The sequence below is a fragment of the Bos javanicus genome, chromosome X, assembly GCF_032452875.1.
Source record: "Bos javanicus breed banteng chromosome X, ARS-OSU_banteng_1.0, whole genome shotgun sequence".
In the NCBI taxonomy this organism is placed as follows: domain Eukaryota; kingdom Metazoa; phylum Chordata; class Mammalia; order Artiodactyla; family Bovidae; genus Bos; species Bos javanicus.
Window position 1 is genome coordinate 3179517 of NC_083897.1, and position 11375 is coordinate 3190891.

Sequence of the window (11375 nt, forward strand, 5' to 3'; positions counted from 1 at the left end):
TGCTCTCCCCACCTGCCTAGCCCACCTTTGCTCTTTCCTTCACCTGGCTAATACTCACTCACCCTCTATGACTCAATTCAGGCAATTAACCCTTTAAAGAAGTCTTCCCTGGAACCTGATGGAGTTAAGCACAGAGCTGGACACAACTGAAGCAACTTAGCATGCACGCATGCATTTAACATTTGAATAGCACTTACATATGCCAGGAACTATTCTAAGCACTTTTCAACCTCAAAACAACTCTGTGAATTAGGTTCTATTATTATCCCTCTTTTTAGATAAGGAAACTGAGGCAGATGAAGGTTTAACTTGTCCAAGTTCACATAATTGATGAGTGGCAAGTCACACTTCAAACCCAGGCTGTCTGGCTGCAGAGTCTGTGTGTATAGAAATCCATAAGCGATGCTCTGTGTTTTCATAGCACCATATACATACCTCTATCTCAGCATTTAGTATAGTAGTTTGAAGTTCCTTCTTTGAGTATGTGCCTGCGGCTTTGCCATCAGGACCTTAAAGCTTAATAGTCTCTGAAGTATGGTGTAGGGTTAGATCATGAAGTTTGGAATTAGCCATACCTGGGGTTGAGTCCCACCTCTGCTCTGTACTAAGCTGTCTAACCTTACTCAACCTTTCCATGCTTCCTTTTCCTTATCTGTAAAGTGAGAATAAGAATACCTCATGGGGCAATGGAAAAACTGAAATGAGATGATATGTCTAAAGCACCTAGCACAGGGTCTGACATAGCTTTAAAAAAAAAAAAGAAAAACTCTTGGTAATGCTTGATTATTACAAATAGTTATTATCTCCACATCTCTAGCAACTGGCACAGTGCCTGAAAAACAAACATTTGAGAAATACTTGTTGAACTGAACTATTATGGAAATCAGTAGACTGACATAGATATCTGAAGTATATCTTGTGTGTACGACTTCAGAATTGCTCCCCTGTAGTTAAAACAGGATGTGCCGTCTCACTTTGCTAGGGAACTTATGAGTTTTACCTCCAAAGGATAGATAGCCCTGGAACTCTCCAGGTATATAATGAACAAGCGCATCATTCTGGTCCTTGCAACCATTAGTTTTATTGTAGCTGAAGCTCAAATAGGATAGCTCATCACCTTGAAGTGAGTCTTGTTATCCTAAGTCATCTCATCATCTTTCAAACTGAAAAGAGAACTCCATTTCATTTCCTTTTCTTAGAAAAGGCTTCAGGACTTCCCTGATGGTCCAGTAGATAAGAATCTGCCTGCCAACGCAGGGGACGTGGATTTGATCTCTGGTCCTGGAAGATCCCACATGCTGCAGGGCAACTAAGCGCAAGCACTTCAACTAGTGAAGCCTGCACGCTCTAGAGCCCATGTTCTGTAACAAGAGAAGCCACCGCAATGAGAAGCCCGCACACCACAACTAGAGAAAGCCCGCGTGCAGCAATGAAAACCCAGTACAGCTAAAAAATTAAAATGAAAAAGACCAAGAGATTCAGAACTCCCCAGGGCTATCCATTCTTATCAAATCTCTGACCTTTTGGGGTTCTGAAATTCCTATGTAAATTTCCTTCCCAGTATCCCAGAGATTTGAATTGTTGATGAAAAAATTCAATAGTCAATCTATGAACAGAATGGAAATTTTTTAATTTATTTTATTTTTAAACTTTACATAATTGTATTAGTTTTGCCAAATATCAAAAAGAATGGAAATTTTTAAGCCAACCTGAAGATTATAACCTGGGAGACAATCTCTCTCAGAGAACTCAGAACTGTTCTGACAATTAGAGATCAAAGAACAGTTATATCCATTTTTGAGACAAAGGGTTATACATCAGATATTGATGGTTTACATAATTCAGATGTGTACCTATAAAGTACTGGGTTACTGTGACCCCTTACAGTGTTAAAAAGGAATATTATCCCCTAAAGGAGTTATCGAGTAATATGTCATCATGACCCCTTACAAGATGAAGAAGGAATGTTGGTCTCCTAAAAAGTGATTTTGCCAGCATTAAGACAGAATATTATCTCCTAAAGGAGTTATCCAGTAATATGTCATCATGACCTCTTTCAAGATTAAGAAAGAATGTTGGTCTCCTTAGAAGTGATCTTGCCCACACCGGGAGAACATTGTTCTTTACGGTTGAACAGGTATTTCTGCCACTGGGGAGATCCGGTTGGTGCATAATGCACACTAGATGTGAGGGAGGAGGTCAGAAGGCAGAGAAAAATTTATGTTTATGCTTTTCTTTACTTGCCTTAAAATGTGAATTTTTATTTCATCAGTATTAATCCTGATCATAACCTAAAATCTTACAGTTTGATTAAATCTCTGATTGTTACGCTATCATTTTTCTCTTTTTTAGAAGAACCTCACCCATTAACACAAAAAATGTGCAACTAACTGAGGATTCTGGATGCTTAGATGCTAAAGGAATAATGCCTGGAGTGTGGGTTTGGTCAGGGCAGGCTGCCCGAAGAAGGTCTCCAGGCAGATGGTGAAGAGTTGGTAGATTTCTGATGGCAGGGGCTTCCCAAGTTGAGGAAAAGGCGTTGGGCATGAGTCAGAGACCATAGAGCGTGTAATAAACTAGAGGTGAGGCTAGCAGTTTTATGCTTAGAGCAAAACCTGGGATTCCCCTCTCTTTTTCTGTCCAGATGATCAGAAATAAATCCTGGAGGGTCCAGAAACACAGAGATCAGAAATGTTCATCTCTAGAAAAGTGCACTGGGCCAGACATGAGGACATGCGGTCTCTCATTCTGGTTCTACCACCAGTTTGTCCCATAATGGCGGGCAGGTCATATATACCCACTTTAGACCATTTTCTTGACAGTTAATTAGAGATAGATATGTAATCAGACTATCACACAGAGCTGGTGGGAGGATTCAGTGGAAACTTACAAATATCCATCAGATATAAGTTACTGAGATACTATTATGAAAATGTAGATACCACAGGAAGAGAGACCACTTTCAGCCTTGCAATCTTGCATGTTATTGAATAATAAATGCCAGCTGCTCAGAGACTCCAAGAAATAGGTGTCAGGTGCACTGAAGATAAAGGATTCTTTTTAACAAATGAAGAAACCAAAGTTCAGAGAGGTTAAATCACTCCTCAGTTATTGAGCAGGAACTGTGCTAAAGCCAAATGTGAACTACTTCACTGCTTTGTTTTCAGAGCCTGAAAACCTAGTTGGATTCCTTTGGCAGGCCCTTTAAGAGGGAGAATTGGTGGGAATTTCAGGAATAGTGGAGAACTAATGAGGGCAGTAATTTGGAGGTTGGCAGCTGATCTCAGATACAGGTAGCTTAATCTTTTTGTGTGCCTTAATCCACTCTGACCCCTAGAACTAGAGGTTCATAGACCTCTAGTACGTATGACGGAGAAGGCACTGGCAACCCACTCCAGTACTCTTGCCTGGAAAACCCCATGGATGGAGAAGCCTGGTGTGCTGCAGTCCATGGGGTTGCTAAGAGTCGGGCAGGACTGAACGACTTCACGTTCACTTTTCACTGTCATTCATTGGAGAAGGAAATGGCAACCCACTCCAGTGTTCTTGCCTGGAGAATCCCAGGGACAGGGGAGCCTGGTGGGCAGCCGTCTATGGGGTCGCACAGTCGGACACGACTGAAGTGACTTAGCAGCAGCAGCAGTATGTATGAACTATGTATCACTCCTTTTGAGCCTCACTTGGAAGAAGGAACTGGCAGTTGATAACACTGAAAAGAGTGGCAATATCCTTTTAAATCAGTAAGTATTTCTGAAGTGAGAACTGGGCAGAGAGAAAGCAAGTGAAAGGAAAGCGAGCTGGCGTGGAGAAGATCTGCACTCCAGTGGATCAATGAGCAGAGTGGGAATTCAGGTCTATACAAGAGAGCCTGTCCATGGCACTAGTGGTGAGAGGGAGAAAGACAGAGACATCTTCATTATCTTCCAAAACAGAGTTGTACAGTTCTGGAAGACCTTCGGGCCACTCCATGAAGACACTGGTATAGATCCTCTTTCCATTCTCTCTGGCCTCTTTAGCCAACACTCAACATGAATATCATGAGAGGTTGCTGACTGTCTTTCTAGAAACATATTTAACCAGTTTCTTCATGCTATTTCAAAATCTGAAAGTAGAAATTCTAAACTTTATAACCATCTAAAAAGGAATTTAGGGCAATCTTATGACATTGTTGTGGAGGTTCCAGGCTTCCTCTTGTAATGCATGGAAGGTTTTAAAGCAACTGTTCTCTTTGACTAGCTCAAAAAATCCTCTTTCCTCCATCTCCTGTTTTTTTAAGATTTTTTTTTATGTGGACCATTTTTATAGTCTTCCTGAGCACCACAATGAAAAGCAGCCCCTGCTCACCACAACTAGAGAAAGCCTGAGCACAGCAATGAAAACCCAGTGCAACCAAAAATAAAAATAAGTAAATTATCTTTTAAAAAAAGATTGGGAAAATCCAGAGGAACTGGCAGTGAAAATATAAGCCAGTCATGGGTATATCATGACAATGGCAATAGCAAGTACAAAGACCCTAAGGTGGGCTTCACTGATGCATGTTTTCCAGATGTGGCCTCAGTGAGGACTCCACCACACTGAGAAACTGGTAGCATTAGCCCAAGGTTTCTTGGTGGCTCAGTCAGTAAAGAATCTGCCTGCAATATGGAAGACCTGGGTTCAGTCCCTGGGTTGGAAAGATCCCCTGGAGGAAGGCATGGCAACACACTCCAGTATTCTTGCCTGGAGAATCCCCATGGACAGAGGAGCCTAGCAGGCTACAGTCCATAGGGTTGCAAAGAGTTGGACACGACTGAGCACAGCACACAATATTGCTTCTGTTTTATGTTCTTTGGGTTTTTTGGATGGAAGGCATGTGGGATCTTCACTCCCCATCTAGGGATTGAACCTGCACCTGCTGCACCACTGGGGAAGTCCCTCTCCATCTCCTTGAATCTAGTCTGCACATCTGAGAGAATTCTGATTATACTTTACATGACATTGGCATCTGCTCCTATCACTTCATGGCAAATAGAAGGGGAAAAGGTGGAAGCAGTGACAGATTTTGTTTTGTTGGGCTCCAATCACTGCAGACGGTGACTGCAGCCATGAAATTAAAGGATGCTTGCTCCCTTGGAAGGAAAGCTATGAGATAGCTAGACAAGGTATTAGAAAGCAGAGACATCACTTTGCTGACAAAAGTCCGTGTAGTCAAAGCTATGGTTTTTCCAGTAGTGTACAGATGTGAGAGTTGGGCCGTAAAGAAGGTTGAGTGCCAAAGAATTGATACTTTCGAATTGTGTTGCTGAAGACTCTTGAGAGTCCTTTGGACAACAAGATCAAACCAGTCAATCCTAAAGGAAATCAACCCTGAATATTCACTGGAAGGACTGATGCTGAAGCTGAAGCTCCAATACTTTGGCCACCTGATGTAAAGAACTGACTCACTGGACAAGACCCTGATGCTGGGAAAGACTGAGGGTGGGAGGAGAATGGGACGACAGAGAATGAGATGGTTGGATGGCATCACCAACTCTATAGACATAAGTCTGAGTAAACTCCAGGAGTTGGTGATAGACATGGAGGCCTGGCGTGCTGCAGTCCATGGGGTCTCAAAAAGTAGGACACAACTTAGGGACTGAGCCACAACAACACTGGTGCACCATAACACTGGTGCCCAAGGGCCATTCCCATAGCAAAATCCCACCTTTTACACCTGTGTTAAATGAAGGGGTTGGTGGAAGTTCAAATCCATGTTAACATATGACTTTAATCAGAGACTGAAGATGACCCCTTGTTAATAATTTGGCATATGAATCATTTAAAAAACAAAACACTTTTGTTGTGGTGAAGATAGGTGCTAGAATTCACCCTCATCACCTCATCCTGAACGTACATTTAACATAAAATTACTCAGATTTTCTAACAAGTTTAATAGTATGCTGTTATAACATAATTGCAATATTATACCAGAAGTATTATCAATGCTAAGTACTCTCCAATTTAGAATACATGAATAAATTCTCTAAAACTCTTGGGAAGAGTATCCATTTTCCCAGCTAAATAATCTTTAAGTTCAAAAGGTAAAAGAAATATTTCTTCTTATATGGAAAATGGATATATATGTGAGTAGAGTTTTGATAAGCATTTGTGAATTCCCTGCTGGTAGATTTAAAAACCTCCTTGGCAAGCTCAGCTCAGTGCTCTTTGATGACTTAGAGGGGTGGGATGGGGGTGGGTAGGAGGGAGGCTGAAGAGGGAGGGGATATATGTATACTTATAGCTGATTCACGGTGTTGTATAGCAGAAACCAGCACAAAATTGTAAAGCAATTATCCCCTAATTAAAAATTTTTAAAAATGCCTCCTTGGTGACCTCATGGCAACTAGGGATACTATGCCCATTTCTACCTAGGGGCCAAAGTAGAGTGTCTGAAGAATTATGTATCCATTAAGGTAACATTAATTTTGTCGTTTCAACATACAGCATCCAAGGTCACCCTGGATGCTGATAACCAGCCAATAGGTGGGAAAAACAGAAAGAGTAGAGAAGGGAGGTGAGCTTTTTAGAGTGGCCTGAATGTCACCCACACCCCTTCTACCAGCATTCCATTGGCAAGGACTTGTCAGGAAGGCCCCACCTAAATGCAAAGGAAACTGAGAAACGGTAGTTCTTGTCTGTGGAGCCACTTCCCAGTCACATCTCAGGAATGATGGAAGGACAATATAGATATTTGGAGGCTACCTAAGTGACTTTGTCGAAGTTGTACTGTGGTAGTAACTAAGTTCTTACCTCAACTCCAAACTCTGCTTTGTAATGCCGGCAGTAAGGCACTACGAGCCACATTTCTGCTTTGTTGGCCAACTGTATGTTGTTGTTGTTGTTCAGTTGCTCAGTTGTGTCTGACTCTTTGAGACCTCATGGATGCCAGGCTTCCTTGTCAATCACTATCTCCCAGAGTTTGTTTAAATTCATGCCCATTGAGTCCATGATGCCATCCAACCATCTCATCCTCTGTCGCCCCCTTCTCCTCCTGCCCTCAATCTTTCCCAGCATCAGGGTCTTTTCAAATGAGTCAGCTCTTCACATCAGGTGGCCTAAGTATTGGAGCTTCAGCTTGAGCATCAGTCCTTCCAATGACTATTCAGGACTGATTCCCTCTAGGATGGACTGGATTGGATCTCCTTGCAGTCCAAGGGACTCTCAAGAGTCTTCTCCAACACCACAGTTCAAAAGCATCGATTCTTCCGCGCTCAGTCTTCTTTATGGTCCAACTCTCACATCCCTTCTTGACTACTGGAAAAACTGTAGCTTTGTTAGGTTCTGCCAATAGGGGGCAGTAGAAGGAGACCGCAAAGCTGGAGAAGGTAGAGACTTCCTGCCTATTTGCTTGTGGTGGATTTTCCTGTCTGTGGTTCCTGTATCACTGCAGCCTTGTGTGTTCACCCTGCAAACAGCAGTGCCTTCCTGTAGCGTCAGCTGAATCTGGTTGCAGTTTTTCCAACACTTGGAAGAATCTGCCTCATCATGTCTGCTCAGAGACACTACCAACAATCTGTCCCCCCTCTTCAGAAGTCTTGGTTCCAGCAACACAGGCACCTTCCTCCAAATTCAGACATCTTGGCATCAGTTGGCAAGTACCCCCTTTTCAGAAGCCTGAGGTTTAGCTCCAGGGAGCCCCTCTCCCAAGTTCTAGTAATTACAAACTCTTCTCTTCCCACACCCCTGAAGCTCCAGGGTGATAGCTGCTCCCTGCAGTTTTTACCTTTGTGGCACCTTAGAGGAACAGTATCCAATAGAAAAATAATGTGAATACTAGTTTTTAATTTTCTAGTGGCCACGTTAAAACAGTTTTTTTAAATGGTGAAATTAATTTTAATGATGTATCGTGTATATCAATCTGATCTGCTTTCATTTCAATATATGATCACTGTAAAATTATTAATGAGATATTTTTATATGAAGTTTTTGAAATCTGGTGTGTCTTTTATACTTACAGCACATTTCAATGTGGAGGATAAATTTCACCAGGAATATTTGATCTATACTTAGATTTCATAAAATTTACAGTTGAAAATATAGATTCACCAAATCAAGTTGTTCCAAACATAGGTCAAAGTTTTCTAATAATTTAATTGAGTATCAATTTGTAATTTTTATTTGGAAATAACTGTGCCTCTACTTAATTGTATTGTGCCAATTAATTGTCTTGTTTTGACAATGACTCTAATTATGGAAAATATTACTGATGAGGGACGCTAGATGGTCAGTATATGCAACCTCTCTGTAGTATTTTCTGTTTTTTTTTTTTTTTTTGCAATTTCTTGTGAAGGCACAGTTGAGTTTTAAGAGTTCTTGACATATTCTGTGTACAAATCCTTTGTTAGAGATGTGACTTACTAATATATTTTCCCAGTCCATAGCTTGTCTTTTTATCTTCCTAACAGGGTATTTCACAGAGCAAAGTTTTTCATTCTGAGGAAGTTCAATGTATTGATTTTTTTTCCTTTTATATATTGTGCTTTTAGTGTCATGTGTAAGAACTCTTCGCCTAATGCTAGGTCATGAATATTTTCTGCTATGTTTTCTTCTAAAATTATATAATTTTATATTTAAATCTGTGATCCAGTTTGAGTCAATTTATATGTAAGGTATGAGGTTTAGGTCTAGTCTTCTTATTACATTTAATACCTTTGCCTATGGATGTCCATAAAAGAAAGATTGAAGCAGGAGGAAAAGGGGGTGACAGAAGATGAAATGGTTGGATGGCATCATTGACTCAATGGACACGAGTTTGAGTAAACTCTGGGAAGTCCCTGTAATACACCTTAAAATCAGGTAGTGTAAACCATTTGAATGTGTTCTTTCCTCAAAGTTGCTTTGACAGTTCTCAGTCATTTCCATTTACATATGAATTTTCAAATCAACTTGTCATTTTCTATAACAGTTCCTATTGGGAATTTGAAAGGGATTGTATTAAATCTGTAAATCAATATGGGAAGAATTGTTGTCTGAACAATATTGAGTCTTCTGACCCATGAATAGGTATAAATCACTTTTTAGATTTTCTTTAGTTTCTCCCATCAAAGCTTTATTGTTTTCAGCATACAAGTTTTGCACATCTTTTCTTGCCCAAATGCTTTGACCAAAACCTTTCAGTTCAGTTCAGTTCAGTCGCTCAGTCGTGTCCGGCTGTTTGCGACCCCGTGAATCGCAGCATGCTAGACCTCCCTGTCCATCACCAACTCCCAGAGTTCACTGAGACTCACGTCCATCGAGTCAGTGATGCCATCCAGCCATCTCATCCTCTGTCGTCCCCTTCTCCTCCTGCCCCCAATCCCTCCCAGCATCAGAGATTTTTCCAATGAGTCAACTCTTCGCATGAGGTGGCCAAAGTACTGGAGTTTCAGCTTTAGCCTCATTCCTTCCAAAGAAATCCCAGGGCTGATCTCCTTCAGAATGGATTGGTTGGATCTCCTTGCAGTCCAAGGGACTCTCAAGAGTCTTCTCCAACAGTTCAAAAGCATCAATTCTTCGGCGCTCAGCCTTCTTCACAGTCCAACTCTCACATCCATACATGACCACAGGAAAAACCATAGCCTTGACTAGATGGACCTTTGTTGGCAAAGTAATGTCTCTGCTTTTTAATATGCTGTTTAAGTTGGTCATAACTTTTCTTCCAAGGAGTAAGCGTCTTTTAATTTCATGGCTGCAATCACCATCTGCAATGATTTGGGGGCCCAAAAAATAAAGTCTGACACTGTTTCCACTGTTCCCCCATCTATTTCCCATGAAGTGATGGGACCAGATGACATGATCTTCCTTTTCTGAATGTTGAGCTTTAAGCCAATTTTTTCACTCTCCTCTTTCACCTTCATCAAGAGGCTTTTTAGTTCCTCTTCACTTTCTGCCGTAAGGGTGGTGTCATCTGCATATCTGAGGTTATTGATATTTCTCCCAGCAATCTTGATTCCAGCTTGTGCTTCTTCCAGCCCAGCATTTCTCATGATGTACTCTGCATATCAGTTAAATAAGCAGGGTGACAATATACAGCCTTGATGTACTCCTTTTCCTATTTGGAACCAGAACCTTTAGTCAGTGCTAATATAAACAGTGAGAATGGACATCTTGATTTATTACTGATCTTCTTATAGAGGAAGAACTCAGTCTTTCAACATTAAGTATTATGTTAGGTATAGGTTCTTCATAGATGCTCTTTATCAGGTTGATGAAGTTCCTTTGTATTGCTAGCTTGCTGAGAGTTATTATCAGTAATGGATGAAAGAGCTGAGAAATGGAGGCTTTAGACCTCACCCTACCTTAGTCAGAGTTGTTCTGTTTTATGTTTTAAGTGTGGATTTTCTCTGTGAAATGTGTTTACAAAATGAATTCAACTCCTAGTAAGAGAAAAATGTTTGAATAACACTACCTTATACAATAGGCAAATGTATTAGTCAGGCAAATTCTATTAGTCCAGAAAAATAGAACCAATAAGATAGATAGATATGTGTGTGTGTATAATATAATATAATGAAGAATTGGTTCACAATATTATGGAAGTAAGAAGTCACAAGATCTGCTGTCTGCAAACTGGAGGCTCAGGAAAGCCAGTGGTATAATTCTTAGAAAATGGATGAAGTCCAGTCCAAGTCCGAAGGCCTGAGAACCAGGGAAGCCAGTGCTGTAAATCTCAGTACAAGGGCAGAAGATCAATGTCCCAGCTCAGGCAAGCATACAAGAAGCAAAAGGGATGAATGCCTCCTTCTACCTGGTGTTCTATTCAGGCCCTTGATGGATTTGATGATGCCCACATTGGGGAGGGCAGTCTACTTTCCTGAGTCCACCAATTCAAATGTTAATCTCATCCAGAAACACCCTCATAGACACACCCCAAAATGATGTTTAATCTGAGTACCCCTTAGGTCAGTCAAGTTTACACATAAATTAAATCATCACAGTAAGTTATTGGAAAATTGAATATAGATTTTTAAAATTTCAGGATGCTAGGGGCTGGTGCACAGGGATGACCCAGAGGGATGGTACGGGGAGGGAGGTGGGAGGAGGGTTCAGGATGGGGAACACGTGTACACCCGTGGTGGATTCATGTTGATGTATGGCAAAACCAATACAATATTGTAAAGTAATTAGCCTCCAGTTTAAATAAATTTATATTTAAAAATAATAATACATTTTCCAATGAACTAGGAACACATAGGGAAATCTTTTGAAGGACTATTCCTACATCCTTTGTAAAATCTAAAGGATTCTGAGGCCATGCTTGAAAATGCAGGTTCTGGGAATTCCCTGGTGATCCAGTGGTTAGGACTGTGTACTTTCACTGCCTAAGGCATGGGTTCAGTCCTGGGTTGGGGAACTAAGATCTTGCAAGAAGTGTGGTA

At 41.0% G+C, this 11375-nt stretch overlaps 1 long non-coding RNA gene across 7 annotated transcripts in view; it reads left to right on the plus strand.

Moving 5' to 3' along the window:
- The window catches only part of LOC133242330 (uncharacterized), an 89576-nt gene that overhangs the window by 60877 nt on the left and 17324 nt on the right, over positions 1-11375 (plus strand). Inside the window, exon 10 of one of the 7 annotated variants that reach the window (XR_009734846.1) lies at positions 1200-11004. The exons of the other annotated variants lie outside the window; for them this stretch is intronic. This is a non-coding gene — a long non-coding RNA (uncharacterized LOC133242330). Of the gene's footprint in view, positions 1-1199; positions 11005-11375 lie in introns of those variants that run through there. 7 annotated transcript variants of the gene reach the window in all.